Consider the following 20122-nt stretch of genomic DNA (forward strand, 5'->3'; position numbering starts at 1 on the left):
TAAAAATGTATACTGTATTCAAGTCAATATTATTTATTTTAAGGATGTTTTGTACAATCCTAGCAAAAAATAGCTGAAAATCAATATTGACGAATATCCACTTTTAGTGTATTTTCAGTAAGAAATTATGTGGAATATTACAATTTGACCTTAGCTACAGTGCAGAGATGTATTTTTTAATATTTATAGCGTTTTTACTGAAATATTCCGAATTTTGTTAATCGAAATGATTAACTTTTGGCAGAGAATTTCGCCTTCTGACAGATACATGGCTAACTTCATTGAATTATATTTAATATCTTTTTAATCAGATAGTACTTGTATAATATTATTTGACCAAATATTTCCACTGTATCTAAACTTTTGCAAATTTTCAACAAATTCTGAATATTATTTCCATGTTGTGTTTTTCATTTGAATCGACGTGGTTATACGTTTTTCATAAGAACACATATTAATTCGGTGCATATTAAAATCCTTATAACTTGTGAATGCCTTAGTGAATCGATTTAAAAATTATACTGAAGATTCTAAACATATGTAAGGACATTGTGTACAATTTTCATTAAATTTTCAATATTTATAAAATAGGTACAAAACATCCTTAAATCATATCATAAGTTTGTATATCCGCAAATATATCATAAGTTTACCACAAGCATTAAATTTAATTGAATATATTCTGAATTTTAGTAAATGCAGTATTTTAGTCAAGAGTATTAAATTAAAACAAAAATTTGATTTGCTTACTACAAGAATTTTGACGTAAAGTAAGTTTGATTTTTTTTTTATACAACCTTACAATATTCTTGAAGAGGAAACAAATTCTTCTTTACATGATAATGAGATTTGTACATGATAATGAGATTTTCTAACACTTGTGATGAATATATTTTAAGATTATTATCAAGAATATATTCTTTGTTGAAGAAAACTATTATTTAAAAAAAGAAAAATGAATTGAGTAATCGCTTTTCTTGACAGTAGAATGATATTTTTCTCTGTGTGAAAGAGGAGCTATCAGTGCGTAAAAATAATTTTCCTCGAGGAAAAAGGGAAAAAAAATTTTCGTCAGGGATTAATAATGCCAATAATATCGCAAAATATATCATATATGGCGATATTTGAAATGAATTGGAAATAAAGAATATTTTCCGTCTTATTTTTTTTCAAAATAATTATAAATATTCGAAATTGTTACTTTTGAAACAAATTTTACATTCATTATAAGAGATCTACATATACTGTATTTCTTATACATATGTTCGTTTTTATCACGTTTTTATATTTTAATCGGTTTCTTTAATATCGTGTCGCCAGAATAAATTCCACATTCACGGAGGTGAAAATTCTTTTAATCAAAATAATCAAATTTATTTAGTAAATTTTATTATTTTGATTAAAAGAATTTTCACTCCCGTGAAAAATGTATTTGGTAAATAATCAATTTATTTGGTAAATTTGATTATTTTGATGAAAGGAATTTTCATTCCCGTGAAAAATTTATTTAGTCAATAATCAATTTATTTCGAAGATGCTTATCCGCGATTATTATACGGCGAGTATCTTTAAGATACCTTACCTCATATTGTTGATACTTTATTTTTACGTCTCATTGATCTCCTCAACCTTGTCGCCAGAATAAACCCTACGGAGCTCGGGTTAACGCGCTACAGAAGGTCCTGAGCAAAGATAGCCGCACGCGGCCGCGATATTCCTTCCTCATTGCCGTAATTGGCGAAGGAGGAAGTCAGGATAAGGATCGCGCTTATGATCAATTTGCCGTATAGCATTATCGAAATAATAAATCGGCGAATAATCGATTGAATTGATCGCGAATTATTCACATCATCGAGCAGTTTATATGCATGTCACTTTGCATGGAATAAGCTCCAACTTGTCTGCCTTGATTATCGATCGATTGATGAATAACGATAGTAATTTGCAACGAGATTTGTTTCCTAATTATTCACGCAATTAACATATGCATATATGTATATATACAAGGTGACCCCGAACGTTCCAGCCAGACTTTGAGATCTTAGGAAATTTAATTCTGAACAAAAAATTTTCTATAAACATGGGTCGAAAAATGCTTCCTTAAGAAGTTATCGCTCAAACACCTCTGATGAAGGAAGAGCGAAAGGTGAAAGGAAAATGAAATAAAAAGAAAATGAAACTTAATAAATTTCTTGAAAAAAACGATAAAAATAAAAAATAAAAATCTTTTTCTTTTATGAAAATAAAATAATTTTTTTTAACTAATATTTTAGTAATAGCACGTAATAGTAGAAAATGAATAAAGACGTTTTTCAAGAAATTTATTTTGTTTCATTTTCTTTTTATTTCATTTTCCTTTCACCTTTTACTCTTCCTTCATCAGAGGTTTTTGAGCGATAACTTCTTAAGGAAGCATTTTTCGATCCATATTTATAGGAAATTTCTTGTTCAGAATTAAATTTCCTATAAGATCTCAAAGTCTGGCTCGAACGTTCGGGGGAACCATCCTGTATATGCACAGAAAAAGAGGACATTCTTGTTTTGAAAATATATTTACTTTTAACAAGAGAATCTTGAAATGAGATTATATTGCGTTAATTAAAGAAAAATATATTCTTATGATTTAAGATTTAATTTTCTTGAATGAAAAAGAAACAATGTTAGATAGAAAATAACATTTTTAAATCAAAGATTATAATTTTCTTAAAATAGAATTAAATAATTATATTTTCTTAAGGTGATAATTATATTAAAATAAGACTATAATATTGTTGAAATTTAAAATTATAAATTCTTCTAAGAAGATTATAAATTGTTGCGTACATACGAAGCAATGAACGCGTTAAGTATATTTGATTTGACACTTATTTTTTTTCTATGTATATATATATATATATATATATATATATATATATACATATATATGTCTACAATTTCTAATTAATTTTTTTTATTTTAATGTGTACAGTTAAATCTTACCGTCACATAATTAATTTTATTATTATGATATAGAGATATTTTATCACTTAATATTTTAAAGCTTCGAGGATGTGCAAATGGATTTAAGATAGAGGATAACGATTATTATAATTAATTGATTAAAATATTATTTAAACCTTTAGCAGTTGCTAAATCGTAAAGTCTATTGCTACTTTGTTGAAAGTAGCAATTTAAAAATATTTTCAAGTTTTTGTAGTTTAATTAATTAGTATTAGCGCAATGATTATAGCGGTACCTTGAAGCAACGAGAAATCGCAGGAAACTTGAAATACAGTTATCCGCTGCTGTTTTTCATCGCAAGGATGAGGCAATCAATATGTTGATACATCAATCGGGTAGGTTCCGCGTTCGCGGGTTAATACAAGGTGTTCTAATTATATACGCTGATTCCTACATACGTGCTCTTAAAAATTCCATCATTTTCAAAAAAGTAAGAAGTACACTTTTCTCGACCATCTTTCAAATCGATCATTATTTCTAAATCGAACCCACGTTTATACAGGGTGAGGAAAAAGTATAGAAACCCTTAAATTTTTCGAAAACTATGCATTTTAGAAACAAATGTTTCAGACAAAAGTTGTAAGGTTTCAAGTAATGCATTACATAGCAATATCAGTATAACCTTGAATAGCACCGTCAAGCTCACATAAAAATCACTTTGAATTTTTTAAATGGAACCCTCTACTTTTTATTATATATTCTTGTAGCTTGTTTCAAGAGCTTTCCAAAACACTATAATAAAGTATGTTTTCAGTGAGTACTTTTCAAGTTATAAGGCTCGAAATAATTTCTGAATTTTACATAAACCATAAACAATAAAATATTTTTTCTTCAAAACCATGTTTTTTCTTTACACCAATTGATTCTTCACATTATCTTATGCATAAAAGTATAAAGATGAGATAATAAAAAATGAATATTTTATTAAATATTTTATGGTTTATGTAAAATTAAGAAATTATTTCAAGCCTTATAACTCGAAAAGTACTCAATAAAAAAACACTTTAATATAGTGTTTTGAAAAGCTCTTGAAATAAGCTATAAGAATGTGTAATAAAAAATAGGGGGTTCTATTTAAAAAATTCGAACTGATTTTTATGTGAGTTTGACGGTGCTGTTCAAGGTCATACTGATATTGCTACATAATGCGTTACTTGAAACCATACAACTTTTGTCTGAAACATTTGTTTCTAAAATGCATAACTTTTGAAAAATTTGAAGGTTTCCATACTTTTTCCTCACCCTGTATTTATTTCGCAACTGATGCGAATGTCCGTCGATACAATCGGTATTCGCGAGTATCAGTATATTTCTTCTCGTTCATTTATCAATTTTTTGCCGAGAGTCACTTCCCTCTAATTACGTGCATACATTCATAATAAGAGAAACGATTGTCAACAAAAAAATCTGCAGATGATCAAAGACACATCGGTACAATTTATCATTCTGAATGTATGGAGTGATGTTGAAGTCTTTTTCCTCCAGCTGTGCTTCGCAATGTTTCTCTCATAGACATGTTAATCTCACAACATTCGCATGGCATTTTACTTACTTAAAAAAGGTCTTATTATCCTCTTTATTTATCCCAACGCATGACGGTAAAATATATTTATTTACAAAATGTCACGCACAAGATTAGTGTCACGCACGCACAAACGGCAAAATATAAATCTATTACCTTTAATTAATCCATGAAGTAAGCTTTAATCGCAAAAATTAATTATGGAAAAAAAAATTAATTTTTTTCCCATAATTAATTTTTGCGATTTTTCAAATAATTCACGCATAAGATTAGTGTCATACACACAAATGGCAAAACATAAATCTATTACCTTTAATTAATCCATGAAGTAAGCTATAATGTTGTCCTAAAATAGCATAATTAATTTTTGCGATTTTTCGAATAATTCAAACAAATTAATTTTCCACCTTGCTTTGATACTCACAAATTTATTTCGAATAATGTGAAAAATTACTCGCAAACATTCTAAGCCATTGCAACAAATAAGTGTTCAGACAGATTTCTGTTTCTAAACCTTAATTAATTATACATAAGAAGCGATTCCGAGTAAACTCCCCGAGGCAAAGACGTTTCTTCCTTTTTGACTCATGTCTTATATATAAATCATGGCTCTCTGGGAAATTTATTTTCTACTATGTCATTGCAGTTTTTCACATAAAATGGAATTATCGGCCGCTACACTTACCGAGTATAGCGTAATTGCACTTAATTAAGATTCCCCGGCATTACGCAGCAATTTAGTTAAGTGAATCATTCGTCAGCTTTTCCCGACACAAGATGTTACACAACTTCTTATCATTCAACAATGTAAAACGGAAAAAAATAAATAAAAGATAAAGACCGTGGAAAACGCGGCATTGAAAGAACCGGCATTGATTTCCCGCACATAATTGATCACATTGGTGCGGCTTTATTTATCTCTCGATGTTGGTGAATCTTACTCTCGCGATTATTTTCAATTTTCCAGAAATATACTGACTTGTGTCGCTTATCTGATTTCGTGCGATCATCATTTATCGCACCTTAACGGGTAATAAAGATCGCGCATGATTAAAATGCTGATTAAATGGCGCATCCGTTGCATCGTCATCCTCCGTATTTTCCAAAGGGAGGCGTTATAATCAAAATAAATGCGTCACTGAAGAGGCTTTTTTTCATTTGTCTAATTTATTTTTATCAGGGTTGGCATGTTTTAAACAAGGTGTTTAAAACTGTGTGATTAAAACTTGTTTAAAACAGTATCCACTGTTTTAAACTATTTTAAACTATTGTTTAAAACCGTTTAAAATCGCAAATAAAATGTATGATTATTTGGAAAAGAAATTGTAAAAAAAAATTAAAAACAAATAGAAACTAATAGATGTGTATGTTGTAAAAAAGTTTTTGTTTTAGTGTTTTTAGTTTTTTATCTATATTTATGTATATTTTATGTATATTTATGTATATTTTATCTATATTTATATTTTATCTATATTTATCTATATTTAACATATAGATATAAAAATATAAATATTAAAATAAAAATGATAAGATGGGTATTATTTTAGCAGAATATTTATTTTTGGATATTAAATAACAATCAATACAATAAAGATTACTTAAAAAATATTGACTGACTTTACATTTTACATTTTAGCATTTTAAATTAATATTACATAACTCATAGCAGGTCAGTAGTTCTAAAAAAAAGTTCTTCTTTTAAAAAGAAGAATTAAGGTTTTTTCTTTTATTTAGAATTATTTTTCTTTTATTTAGAATTTATGTTGAGAGTTAAGCATGAGACTACTTAATAAGAATAGGAAAGGAACCAAAGTATTATGTATTAAATATTATTAACTAGAACTTTTTTAGAACTACTGACCTACTATGAGTTATGTACTATTAATTTAAAATGATAAATGTAAAATGTAAAGTCAGTCAATATCTTCTAAGTAATCTTTATTGTATTGATTGTTATTTAATATCCAAAAATAAATATTCTGCTAAAATAATACCCATCTTATCATTTTTATTTTATTATTTATATTTTTAATAGCGTAATAATACCCATCTTATCATTTTTATTTTATTATTTATATTTTTAATAGCGTTGTCAATTATGGCAACGTCATTTACAGTTTAACGCTAGCGAAAAATTTAAATATTTACACAGATTAAAGTTATTAAGTGTTTTTTGCTTGTTTATATAAAACATGCTTTTTTTGTATAAAACATTTTTTTTTACTTTACTTAAAAACACAAATAAAACAAAAAACATTGTTCTAAACAAAAAAACAATGTTTTTTGTTTAAAATAAAAAAAAACAAGATTTTTGCCCTGATTTAAAACATCTACGCAATTTCTATTTTTAAAAGAATCTTAAATAAAATCAAATAATTATATGACGTGCATTTTTCAACAGAACGGTTCGCTGTAAAAAGTTTCGATAAAATTGAAAGTCAGCGGGCAATTAAACGATCGAGGAAAAGAAAAAAAGGTCTTAAGAACCTATCAATTCTGCAAAGCGACGCGCTTGTTTAGGACAAACGCGAAAGCGACCGACGCAAAAGCCGATCGGGAAAGTGCTCGGTCGAGTTTGAATCGTACGATTTGTATTACGCATTTGTGTACACGCAACTATTCAGACTGTTACAATCAATACAGTTGCCGAACAAACGGAGGCACAAAAATACATTTCTTTCATGTATTATTTTTAGAGAGGAATAAATAGCGTTGCTAGGGATTTTAGCGCGATTTTGCGTTTTTCGAGATTTTCGCGTTCTTAGGGATTTTTAATAATAAAACTTAAAATTTAAATTTACAACATAATCAATATATTCTTAAAATTTTCGCGTTTTTAGGGATTTTTAGTAGAAAATTTAAAATTTAAATTTACAATATAATCAGTACATATAATAATATAATCAATACATTCTTAAAATTTTTGCATTTTTAGTGATTTTCGCATTTTTAGGGATTTTTGCATTCTTAGAAATTTTTGAGTTCTTAGGGATTTTTAATAAGAAAATTTAAAATTTAAATTTACAATGTAATCATTTATATTCTTAAAATTTCAGTCAATTTTAATTAACTTGCAATAGTAAACGTTTCCAAATTTTTAAATTCAATTTTAATTATGATTAAATCTGTAGATGAAAATTTAAAAAAATTAAAATGTTACTTCATTCCATGATATTACTTCATTCCATTCTTATTTCTAAACGAGGAAATTGGAATTTATATTTATGAAAAGTCTGTGACGATATTGATAGATATAGAAAAGTGCTGCGCACATTCGTAACTGACTATTTCCGGATATGGGGAATTAGTCAAGCCTGAGTGTCTCTCATAATAAACCTCCGGACCCCTTATCGCCTTATCTCCCGTTCTGCTTGAAACGTAAAACTTGCTCGTTATTGGCTCTCGATCCGAAAACTCGTTCTCGCACGTCATTTTCCCTTTCAGTTCTACGCCCGCCAACTCTTTTATCGTAACTCTTTTCGCAACTCTCGTCGCCGCGAGTTATCGACCTTAAGCCACAATGAAGTTTTATCTTCATCAGTCTTATCTCGGGCTAAACCGGACCAGGAATAACCGGCGAGTGTATGCAACAATGCGTAAATCAAGGTGCACTCGTTGTTGCACCAATATCTAAGTACATCGAGCGTATTAATTTGAATTTTCAGCAAGGTTGAGCTACCAACACGTCGCCGAGTAATCTTGTTCAAGGCTAACGAACTTTATTGTTCGTTACGTTAATATACAGGGTGAGCCCGGACGTTTCAGCCAGACTTTGAGATCTTATAAGAAATTTAATTCTGAACAAAAAATTTCCTATAAACATGGGTCGAAAAATGCTTCCTTAAGAAGTTATCGCTCAAAAACCTCTGACGAAGGAAGAGCAAAAAGTGAAAGGAAAATGAAATAAAAAAAAAATGAAACTAAATAAATTTCTTGAAAAAAACGATAAAAATAAAAAATAAAAATCTTTTTCTTTTATGAAAATAAAATAATTTCTTTTTTAACTAACTTTTATTTTATTTTCATAAAAGAAAAAGATTTTTATTTTTTATTTTTATCGTTTCTTTTTTCAAGAAATTTATTTAGTTTCATTTTCTTTTTATTTCATTTTCTTTTCACCTTTTGCTCTTCCTTCATCAGAGGTTTTTGAGCGATAACTTCTTAAGGAAGCATTTTTCGACCCATGTTTATAGGAAATTTTTTGTTTAGAATTAAATTTCCTATAAGATCTCAAAGTCTGGCTGAAACGTTCAGGGCCTGTATATTTTATTCGATTAATTTTTAACGCTTTAATTTAAAAAAATTCAATCTATCCTCTCTGTGTACAGAGTGGCCCCGAACGTTCGAGCCAGACTTTGAGATCTTATAAGAAATTTAATTCTAAACAAAAAATTTCCTATAAACATGGGTCGAAAAATGCTTCCTTAAGAAGTTATCGCTCAAAAACCTTTAACAAAGGAAGAGCAAAAGGTGAAAGGAAAATGAAATAAAAAGAAAATGAAACTAAATAAATTTCTTGAAAAAAACGATAAAAATAAAAAATAAAAATCTTTTTCTTTTATGAAAATAAAATAATTTCTTTTTTAACTAACTTTTATTTCATTTTCATAAAAGAAAAAGATTTTTATTTTTTATTTTTATCGTTTTTTTTCAAGAAATTTATTTAATTTAATTTTATTTTTATTTCATTTTCTTTTCACTTTTTGCTCTTCCTTCATCAGAGGTTTTTGAGCGATAACTTCTTAAGGAAGCATTTTTCGACCCATGTTTATAGGAAATTTTTTGTTCAGAATTAAATTTTCTATAAGATCTCAAAGTCTGGCTGGAACGTTCGGGGCCACCCAGTATAATAATACTTTTCTTCGCGCCAATAAAGAATCAGAAACGATAATCGACCTTATTACGTAACTTGCGTCACGCAACACGTGTAATCGGCGATATTTTTTCGCAGATATTCTGTTTTTCCACGTTTAGAATTATCGGCTTGCATTATTTATCGATGATTAATGACTCATTCTGTCCTTAATCCCTCACGTGACAATATGAGCCGGTTTCAAAAGCGATTATCATAAATGAAAATGCAGTATCTCAATTAGATGAATGGACAGGCGGATAGAATAATTGCTCTCGCCTCAGGAATTATTTTCCTTGCCTGAAGTCGAAGGGGACAGAGGAAAGAAAAAACAGTAGAGGGGACACTGTGTCATTATGTACGACACTCTTAATAACCGCTATGGTTACGGCAGTTGTCTCGGCTTGGTTGATGCAACCATCGAACAAATTTGCGCGAAACGCTGAGAGCGATTGGAGTCCCAAATGACGCGGTCTAAATTTTCAGGCTCGCTCTTCGTCAAAATGTAACGCAGCAGAGGTAGCTGCCTCTTTTTCAGTCATTTGTCTATGCTGTTTTAAGATGCAACGCTTGTTAAAGTTACGTCAGATACTAGTAGTGTAGAGAAAACGCGTTTCTATCTCTCTCTTCATCTCGTGAGATGTTCGAATTTATTATATTTATAAACATAGCCTGGATTTTTTGGATTTGACAATTTAAAAATTGTTAAAATATATTATTTAAAGCTTACAAAATTACACCGATTTTATGCATATTGAAAACAATTAATATGTAAAAAAATTATATCCATGTATAATTTTTTATTTTTTGACATGTACTTTTTTAATATATGTATAAATTTTTTTTATATATAATATATAATTAATATATTATATTTATTAATTAATATATATATTAAATATATTAATTAATATATATAATTTTCTTAATATATAAATTTTCAAACATACTAAATTTCTAACATACTAAATAAAATTTCCACCTACGATAGTTGTTTTTCCGCTTGAGTCATTCTTCACGTAATATGATTATCAGAGCATTAAATTGTTGCATAATGGAATTTTATAATAGTATCTTATAGTAGTATCTAATCGTAGAACGATTTTTTTATAACAATTATAGTTGCATCTTTACGATCTACAGCCGACGATTTACTCCGATTTAAATGATGATTTATTCATTAATGCATATTTTATCATTCCTCATTTGTGAATTTGTAATCGATAATTGAGATAAATTAGTCACAGAAGTAACTCGTAAGAAACTCTTCATATAACGAGATCGGTAAAAAAATTGTTGAATTTTTGCAATAAGTTGTTAAGTGAGGGAAACTATAATTATTTTATGATATTGCCAACGAATGGAGAGAAGGAGCTTAAAACTTGTAAAGACATAATCTAATCTACTTCAACATGGGTCGGGAACATTTACATTCAATTCTTTTGTGCATCTCGCACTGAGAAAAATCGTTTGATTGTACCAACAAGACGTATATGATTGAAGGCATTTTGGTTAAATCAAACAAGAATTTCTAGTTATCATGATAAGACTCGATTTTTTATAACTAGAACGTTTAATAGATTTTACTATAAGGATTTGGTTAGTATTTTCTGGTTGGATCTTTAAAATTTCTTGTTGCATTAATTTCTTTGCTTGCTTCTTAACTTAATTCATATTCAATATTTGACATAAAATGTATATAAAGAACTAGTATTAACATTAAATCTAAAGTATATTTTTTTTCTCTTACGAGCAGTAGTGCCAGAAAAAGGACGCTAGCTCTCTGATTGTGTGTGTTTGAGCTGCATCCTCTTCTTGCATCACTGTTTATCAGTTTAATTTCTAACAAACTGAATTTAAAATAATTTATTCAATAATCTGGATTGAATTTATCCAATAATCTTGTTGGAATTCAGAATATTAAACAGACTTTTGAGGTAAGATGGAAAAAATTTTAGACGACTTGGTGCTGGCGAGTTTAGTATTATTAACCAGAAAATTTGGTAAATTTAACAGGAAGAAATTAATCAGATTCATCTGGCAATTCCTACAAGAATTCTGGTTCGTTCATTTTCTAACAGACATACTGGTTGAATCAGTTTAATTTCTAACAAATTGAATTTAAAATAATTTATTCAATAATCTGGATTGAATTTATCCAATAATCTTCTTGGAATTCAGAATATTAAACAAACTTTTGAGGTAAGAGAGTGGAAAATATTTTAGACGATTTGGTGCTGGCGAGTTTAGTATTATTAACCAGGAAATTTGATAAATTTAACAGGAAAAAATTAATCATTCATCTGGCAATTCCCACAAGAATTCTGGTTCGTCCATTTTCCAACAAACATACTGGTTGAATCAGTTTAATTTCTAACAAATTGAATTTAAAATAATTTATTCAATAATCTCGATTAAATTTATCTAATAATCTTGTTGAAATTCAAAATATTAAACAGACTTTTGAGGTAAGATGGACAAAATTTTAGACAATTTCGTGCTGGCGAGTTTAATATTATTAACCAGAAAATTTGATAAATTTAACAGGAAAAAATTAATCATTCATCTTGCAATTCCCACAAGAATTCTGGTTCGTCCATTTTCCAACAGACATACTGGTTGAATCAGTTTAATTTCTAACAAATTGAATTTAAAATAATTTATTCAATAATCTGGATTAAATTTATCCAATAATCTTGTTGAAATTCAAAATATTAAACAGACTTTTGAGGTAAGATGGACAAAATTTTAGACAATTTCGTGCTGACGAGTTTAATATTATTAATCAGAAAATTTGATAAATTTAACAGGAAAAAATTAATCATTCATCTTGCAATTCCCACAAGAATTCTGGTTCGTCCATTTTCCAACAGACATACTGGTTGAATCAGTTTAATTTCTAACAAATTGAATTTAAAATAATTTATTCAATAATCTGGATTAAATTTATCCAATAATCTTGTTGAAATTCAAAATATTAAACAGACTTTTGAGGTAAGATGGACAAAATTTTAGACAATTTCGTGCTGACGAGTTTAATATTATTAATCAGAAAATTTGATAAATTTAACAGGAAAAAATTAATCATTCATCTTGCAATTCCCACAAGAATTCTGGTTCGTCCATTTTCCAACAGACATACTGATTGAATCTACCAGAATTCTAATTAATGCAACCAGACTTTTTTCTCAGTGCGGAAATGACTCTCGGAAGATCGAGGAATCGCCGTCGAATTTACGATCCGGAAGGAAGTAACCGCGTCTCTCTCTCCTCGGACGCTCCTATTCTTACTCGCGTCTACTCTCTCGTTACCATACAGCTAAACAGCTCGCTACTCGCGCTCGCATAACCGCGTTCTCTAGAGGTCCGCGCTCGTTCCGGGTCCCCGACCCATGTTGAGAGCCGCCGCGAGTCGGTCCCCTCGTTCCCTCTCTCTTTTACTGTCCCTGTCGATCTGTTCTCCATCGCTTCTCCCTCTCTCTCTCTCTCTCAACATAGGCTAGTGCCCCCGTAGGTAAGAAGGAAGAAAAACCAATAGGATCGACAAAGACACGGCGATAGGACGAGGAGGAAGTACATACGTGAAAGAAGAAAGGCGAGAGAGAAAGAAAAGGGAAGGACGAGGAGAAAGAAAAAGCGCATGTGGTACGAGAATCCGGACAGCAAAGAAAGAAAGAAAGAAAAAGAAAGAGAGAGAGAGAGAGAGAGAAAAAGAGACGCTCTTTGAGCGCATGCAAGCGCAAAGAGACGAGAGGGCGAAGGAGAAACGACAATCGGGAATAACACGCGGGGGGTCTTGGCTCTCTCACCGCGGGCGGAGGGGGGAGGGGGGAGGATGGATGCAGCGAGGAAGGGTGCGCGTACGAGACGAGAGGGGAGCGAAGGAGCAGCGACAGAGAGGAGCGACGTCGGCGGTGTCGGTGGAGGGAGGAGGAGCAGGAGGGGGGAGGAGGAGGAGGAGGAGGAGGGCGATTGAGCCAGCGCGAGGGGGGTCCGAGAACGACGGAGATACGGCAGAGGGGGGGCCGGAGGGCCCGGGGGGGTCGGTGGGGGTCTGGCAAGGAGCGCGGGATCCCATTGGTTCGCGGCCGGGCCATATTATAAGCGGCTGCAGTCCGCGCTAGTTAATGTTAGCTCGAGCCTCTACGCGAGACGACGCATCTCCGCCGCCGCCGCCACTATCCTACTACTCGCTACTACTATCGCCACCGCACGCGTGTCTATAGTATATACAGCGCCGAGTATCGCGTGAGAGCCGCACGATACGTTTTTTGCGCGTACGGACACCGCGTGTAGGAGGCGAGGATATAAAAAAAAGAGAGAGAGAGAGAGGGACTGTAGTAAGATTTAAGCGTGAGACGCGTACACGATTGATAAGAGATACGGCCGGTCGAGGGAAGCCTCCAATTTTTTTCTTTCGCGCCCGCGGGATACTGGAAGTAGTTCCTGGCGTTTATCGATCCAGTGTCGTTTCGGAGTCGCGTGTCGATCGTAAGATTGGAGCGGCGAGTGTCAAAAGTGATCGAAGACGGGAATTTTAACTCGGATTCCGGGTGCGGAAAGAGAGGGAAAAAGTAAGAAGAGATAAGGCGAGAAAGGGACCTTAGTTTCTTTGGACGTACACCAGCGAAAGGTGCGAGAAGATCGAGATAAGTCACAGGAGACCGAGAGGCGAATAACAAAGTAAGTCCCGTTATACATTATCCTTGCAGAACGAAATTGGAGAAACGATGTTAGTTGCGTTATCCGTGTATATTCCGATTGTTATCGGTGATATCCCTGATATGTGTTTATGAAAGGATCGTTGGAAATAATGTAGTCGACCAAAACTAGCCAGAAATTTTTTGTTTATTGATTACGACGTTTCGACCATATGGTTGTGGTCCTTTTCAAGTAAATACTGGAATGTAAAATTAAATAATTAGATTTTCAATTAATTGTCTAGCGATATTAAGATAATTTATGTTATGCGTTTATAAATTATATTTTTGACGTATAGCACAATAATAGCACAATACGTATACAGATTGCATTACGAATATCCATTGTAATGCGAGAACGCATATAAGGTTCGATTGTTCGCTTTTCCTCTTATTGGAGTGCGACTTGTGACTTTCAGAGAGAGAGAGAGAGAGAGAGAGAGAGAGAGAGAGAGAGAGAGAAAGAGAGAGAGAGAGAGTTAATTTTATAATTTCATATATCATTCTAAAAGAACAAAAATGATTCGACGAAAAACAAGAAATTCTCGTTTTTGGAGTTTCTCAAGCTTATATCTTAAAATTAGGAAATTCTAACAAATTATCGAATCGAGAGAATTCACATTAATTCCTAATATAATTTTCCTAATATAATAAAATATTTATATAAATATTATAATAAAAATATTCATTAAAAAAATTTATATAAAATAAAATATAATATTATATATATAAAATTATATATATTATATATATAAAAATATATAAAATAAAATAAAATATTTATATAAAAATATTTATATGAATATTGTAATTTGAAATAATAGTCCCGATATCCACGTGAAAGACACAAGAAAGAGAGAGGAAGAAGTACTTATTATAGTATTTCTATAAGACAAGTACTCTAAGAATAAGAATATAAAGTTTACGAAAGTAAAAAATCGCAAATTAATGTAATAAAAATTAAGACAAGTGCGAGAAAGAAAGAAAGCGAAAGATGGTAAGAGAGATTTGACATCTTTGTGTTTTCCTCTAGTTGAACTGAGAAGTAGAAGCAAACAGGTGGTCACAAATAGACGATCTGCTGCTTTTCGTTATTTTAATTTTTTGATTTTTTTATCTTTTCTCGGAGACTTTAAGTAGATATATTAAAAGTAACAAATTAATTTTTGTCAAGTCTATAATCAAAAATTGATTTTTAATTAATCTCATGATGCACATAAATCTGATATTTATTCTGATATAATTAAATTTGACGAATTAGAAATGTTATTTAATTGAAATTGAATAATAAAATACAATTCTTTTAAATTTGAATTCTATCGAGGAAATATATTTTCTATACATTTTCAAAAGTATTACAAATATCGCGATGTTTATATAGAGGAAAACTCTCGTCTCTTGCCTCACAACTTATGCTTTCGCAATTTGAAGTATTAAAGAGCACGGTTAACCCCTCATGCACTTGACCTTTGCGCACTTGGGTGACGCCGGAGCCTATTCAAGGGTGGCGAATGGTATCTCGACATTTAGTCCTTTGTTTCTTCGATACGTGATGTAATCTTACGACCTAAAGCATAATCGTAAATTTATATTGCATCATTTTTTTCTCCCAATTTTTTCCATAAATTAAATTTACGAAAATAGATTTTTCAAATAAATTAAAAAACGAAAGACTTTAAACAATTATCTTTCTCAAATCTTCTATTTCATCGTTAAAAAATTCAAGACCTAATAATGTTCGCAACTAAAGAATAAATGCAGTTTCTAATAAGTTTCTATAAATATGAAGGCTGGTCAATTAATTCTATTAGCACTTCTTCTAGGCAGTCAATATTTATATTAGGACGCAAACACGTAGGCATACATTTTTTTCCTTCAATAAAAAGAAAGAAAAAGGCGAAAGCATACACATACATGCACTCACATACAGTATGCTAGGTGACCGATCATGGACCTAAGACAGCAAGACGCTCGACGGTGGCCTCCTCGCTCGTTTTCAGTCACTCGTTCTCCTTGTCCTTCTATAACAGCCCACGCAGTCGGGACGAGACGTGCTTTTTCTGCATCCGCGATTCTGGATCGATCGTTGTGGATCCCGCGATCAAAATCGAGACCGACAAAATGACCGAGTCGCCCACCCACGATTTCCTCGAAAGTATCTCTCTCGCTGTCACCGTAAAAAAAAAAAAATACAGGACAGGAGAATCGTGACACGCAAACGCTGTGGGAAATTTTAGAATCGGGCAAGAGAGGGATCTCTCGGGCCCGGTTGCGTCACGATCATCGGGTAAGAGCCTCGTTCATGCTCTCGATCTGTACGTGGGGCCACTGATTCCTACGATGTACGGTTTACATACACGAGCAACACGAAATGAGGATAGTTTATTTTGGAAGCGGAATATATATAGAACGATACCTAGTTCATAAGCTACTTCAAGATAAGTTGGGAGTAAACTTAATTATCATTTCATTGGATTAAATTAATGATTGGCGAAAAGCATGGGTCTGAAGAGAGAACAGTGTTATTCCCAAGTCTACTTTTTAAAATTATACTATTCTTGGAGATAATTAAATTGAAACGCAAGAACATATTTTCTCATTTTTTAATGTTATAAAAAATTGCATTATTTCATATGAAATATATGTCTCATTTAAAGTATGTAATTGACTTATATTATTTTTAGAATTTTCGAAAATTGAGTCGCAACGTGCACAATGTTGATTTTCACTTTTTTACTATTACATTAACTATTTTTTGAAATTGTACTATTCTTGGAGATGATTAAATTGTAACGCAAGAACATATTTTCTCATTTTTTAACAATGTTATAAAAAATTGCATTATTTCATGTAAAATATGTATCTCCTTTAAAGCATATAATTAGCTTATGTTATTTTTAGAATTTTCGAAAATTGAGTCGCAACGTGCACAATGTTGATTTTCACTTTTTTACTATTACATTAACTATTTTTTGAAATTGTACTATTCTTGGAGATAATTAAATTGAGACGAAAAAACATATTTCTCATTTTTTAACAATGTTATACAAAATTGCATTATTTCATATGAAATATATGTCTCATTTAAAGTATATAATTAACTTATATTATTTTTAGAATTTTCAAAAATTGAGTCGCAACATTGAGTGTCGATTTTCACTTTTTTACTATTGCATTAACTCTTTCATTAAAATAATATCTACAAAATATTTTAGAATAAACGATTTTTTTACTAAACTTCTTGATCACTGTCTTTAAAAAAAAAAAAACTAAATTTGACATCTTTGATAGATACTTTGGTAGCTGAAGTTGGCCAGGAAACAATATCGATCAAGCATTAAATTACACAAATACAAATTAAATGAGGTGACATAGATCGTTGCTTAACCGCGAAATGCGAGGATTTACGTTCGAATCGAAACGTCTGATAGATCTGGCTGCATTCAGCGGAAAGCTTACACCGACAAAGAGAGGCAGGAAGCGAAGAGCATTCGAAGAGATCGAGGAAGAAGACGTAGCAAAACGGTGAAAGGGAAGGGCATGTGTGTCTGCATGTAAGGCATGTATGTGTGTGTGTGTGTGTGTGTGTGTGTGTGTATGTGTGTTGCCGGATCTATCTTTAGAGTTCATTCAGAGAATCTTTTGCTCTCACACAGTCGGACGAGGGCCAAACGTGAGGCCGGCTTATGACTCGACGACACGCACCACGTGCGTAGCTAGCGCTCGTTAAACGCGCCCTAAATGCGGGGTGATGTGACGGTTTAACAGGTGTGGAGAATTCGTTCCCAAGCTCATCCGACACGGATAATTTAAGGAGGTTAACAATCTATTTTAAATCTACCAAGTTTTATTAATTTCGATCTTTCCCCATCTGTAAATATATAATGTAATGTAAGAAATAATTCAAACGTCTGATGAAATGTTCCGAAAAGATTACGATTTTACAATAGCTATGCGAAAATAAAATTTATTAGAAAGTTCTTGCGAAAAAATGACACTTTCGTAAAATCGAATCTATAAAAATCTTTAGATCTGTCAATCAAATTAATTTTAATTAATCATGAGAAGAGGAGAGAAAAGAGAGAGGAGAAGGGATTATCTAAACAATAGACACCCTAGAGTTACATATTCTAGCATATTTAAAAATTTTAAAAATATTGATGAGCTTGCGGAAAATATGACTGTAGAACTCAATAATGTAACTTGGTTACATCATACTTGGGTCTTTTCCTAAACACGTGGGTTTGTTTGTCGACCTAAAAAGAGGTCGAATGTATGATCAGTCTACCAAATTATTGGGAAAAAAAATTACCACCGCGGGTAAAGGGGGCTCTCGTGTCGCATAACAAATATGTCGCAAAGGGCGATTTGACATTTAAGAATATTGTTTTAAAAATTGTTAAAAAAACGCAAACGTTGTCACTGCGTTTAGATAGTTTGTGTAGCTATACTAATGCTACACCCTCTTCAAGAAATATGATTGAAGGCCAGAATGTAATAAATTCTGGCTTAATCATCACGTGCGGTAAAAAGTCGTGAAAAAATTTATTTGTTTTCCTTGTGTTTTCATTTTTTTGTTTATTCTAATACTTCTCAATGTATTATTCACTTTTATTTCATAGAAACGCACTGATTGCCGTATCTAAACAATATTAAATCGCCCTTTGCGACGGCCACATTTTTTAGTTTGCGTTTCGTCCACTAGTGTCGCATGATAAATTTATATTCCCAATTACAAAGAAACAAAATTTCTTTGCTTCCTATTCTTTAAGAAAGGAAAAAAATTCATATTTTCGAGAGACATATTCTTTAAGAGAGAGAAAAAAATTCATACTGTTCCCCAATATTTCAACTGACGCTTAATTCGTACAAAACGAAGTGGAATTTATGCGGCAAAATTTTGTTACGAGAATTGTTGCGAATTTAATTAAAATTATTAATTTTTTACATCTAAATCTATTAACAATTTAATCATTTTTTTACACAAAATATGTCCCTTCCAGATATATCTAGGCCGTAATGTCAACATTTGAAAAATCTTCGGACGAGGCACAGATGATACTGTAAATATCCACGGGGATATTTACAGCGAGGTGCAAAAGTCTTGCGATCGATCAAGTCTCCACGTGGAAACGCAGTTAGAGAAAGAGAGAGAGAGAGAGAGAGGGTGGGAGGGAAAGAGAGAGGGAGGAGAAATTTCATAATTTTCGCAGCTGGAGGCCGCTTCATCGAGCGCCGACACTTGTTCAGGGAGATCCGCAAATACCGCCGCGTCCTTTACTTAGCATCGGCATCTCCCGCCTATTTAAAGAGAACGGAATGCGTTTACCGCGTGTCATTTTACGGTTTGCTTTACGAACCGAGCCGCGAGAATTGCATCAAGTCGAGGTTCTCGTTGAAGGAAACGCTCTCGAGGAGATGTTTAGGCATCGAGGACTAACTCTCGTTGCGATGTTATTGACCCTCGTGCGAAAACGCCCGTGAAACGTAATCGAGATATGCGAGTTATCGCTTCCGATAGATTAGGCGAAACGTAATCATCGGAGTCACGTATCGTATGGAACGCCCTGGGGATGATTAATAAGCGGCGGAATTCACGTTAAACGTAATTCCAAGCGTACTACTAAGATGTCGAAATAAAAATTCGATGTATCCAAAAACCAAAGCTCATAAATGAATTAATCTCATATGAAAAATATAGAAATAATTTAAATTATTTAATTATAATTATAATTGAAATTATTTCTATATTTTTCAAGCTCATAAATGAATTAATCTCATATGAAAAATATAGAAATAATTTCAATTATAATTATAATTAAATAATTTAAATTTCAATTATAATTATAATTATTATATTCAATTATAATTATAATTAAATAATTTAAATTATTTCTATATTTTTCACATGATAAAGAAATATACAAATAATTTACATTATATAAAAGTATATAAATTAACGCGATAAATTTAGAAATTATTAATGTATCGATAAGTTGTCCTCCAGATTGTTGATCGAAATTAATTAATCTCACATGAAAAATATAG

The 20122-nt window shown here is 31.5% G+C and overlaps 2 protein-coding genes across 6 annotated transcripts in view; one reads left to right on the forward strand and one right to left on the reverse strand.

Annotated features, from left to right (window-relative positions):
- The window catches only part of LOC105256910 (peroxisomal leader peptide-processing protease), a 101883-nt gene that overhangs the window by 46854 nt on the left and 34907 nt on the right, over positions 1–20122 (reverse strand). The gene's annotated exons all lie outside the window — the stretch shown is intronic.
- The window catches only part of LOC105254507 (ion transport peptide-like), a 70016-nt gene that overhangs the window by 19639 nt on the left and 30255 nt on the right, over positions 1–20122 (forward strand). Inside the window, exon 1 of one of the 4 annotated variants that reach the window (XM_025407526.1) lies at positions 13468–14057. The exons of the other annotated variants lie outside the window; for them this stretch is intronic. The gene's annotated coding sequence lies outside the window, so the exon portion shown is untranslated. Of the gene's footprint in view, positions 1–13467; positions 14058–20122 lie in introns of those variants that run through there. 4 annotated transcript variants of the gene reach the window in all.

This window comes from Camponotus floridanus, unplaced genomic scaffold (genome assembly GCF_003227725.1).
Source record: "Camponotus floridanus strain SB8 unplaced genomic scaffold, Cflo_v7.5 scaffold18, whole genome shotgun sequence".
Taxonomy (NCBI): domain Eukaryota; kingdom Metazoa; phylum Arthropoda; class Insecta; order Hymenoptera; family Formicidae; genus Camponotus; species Camponotus floridanus.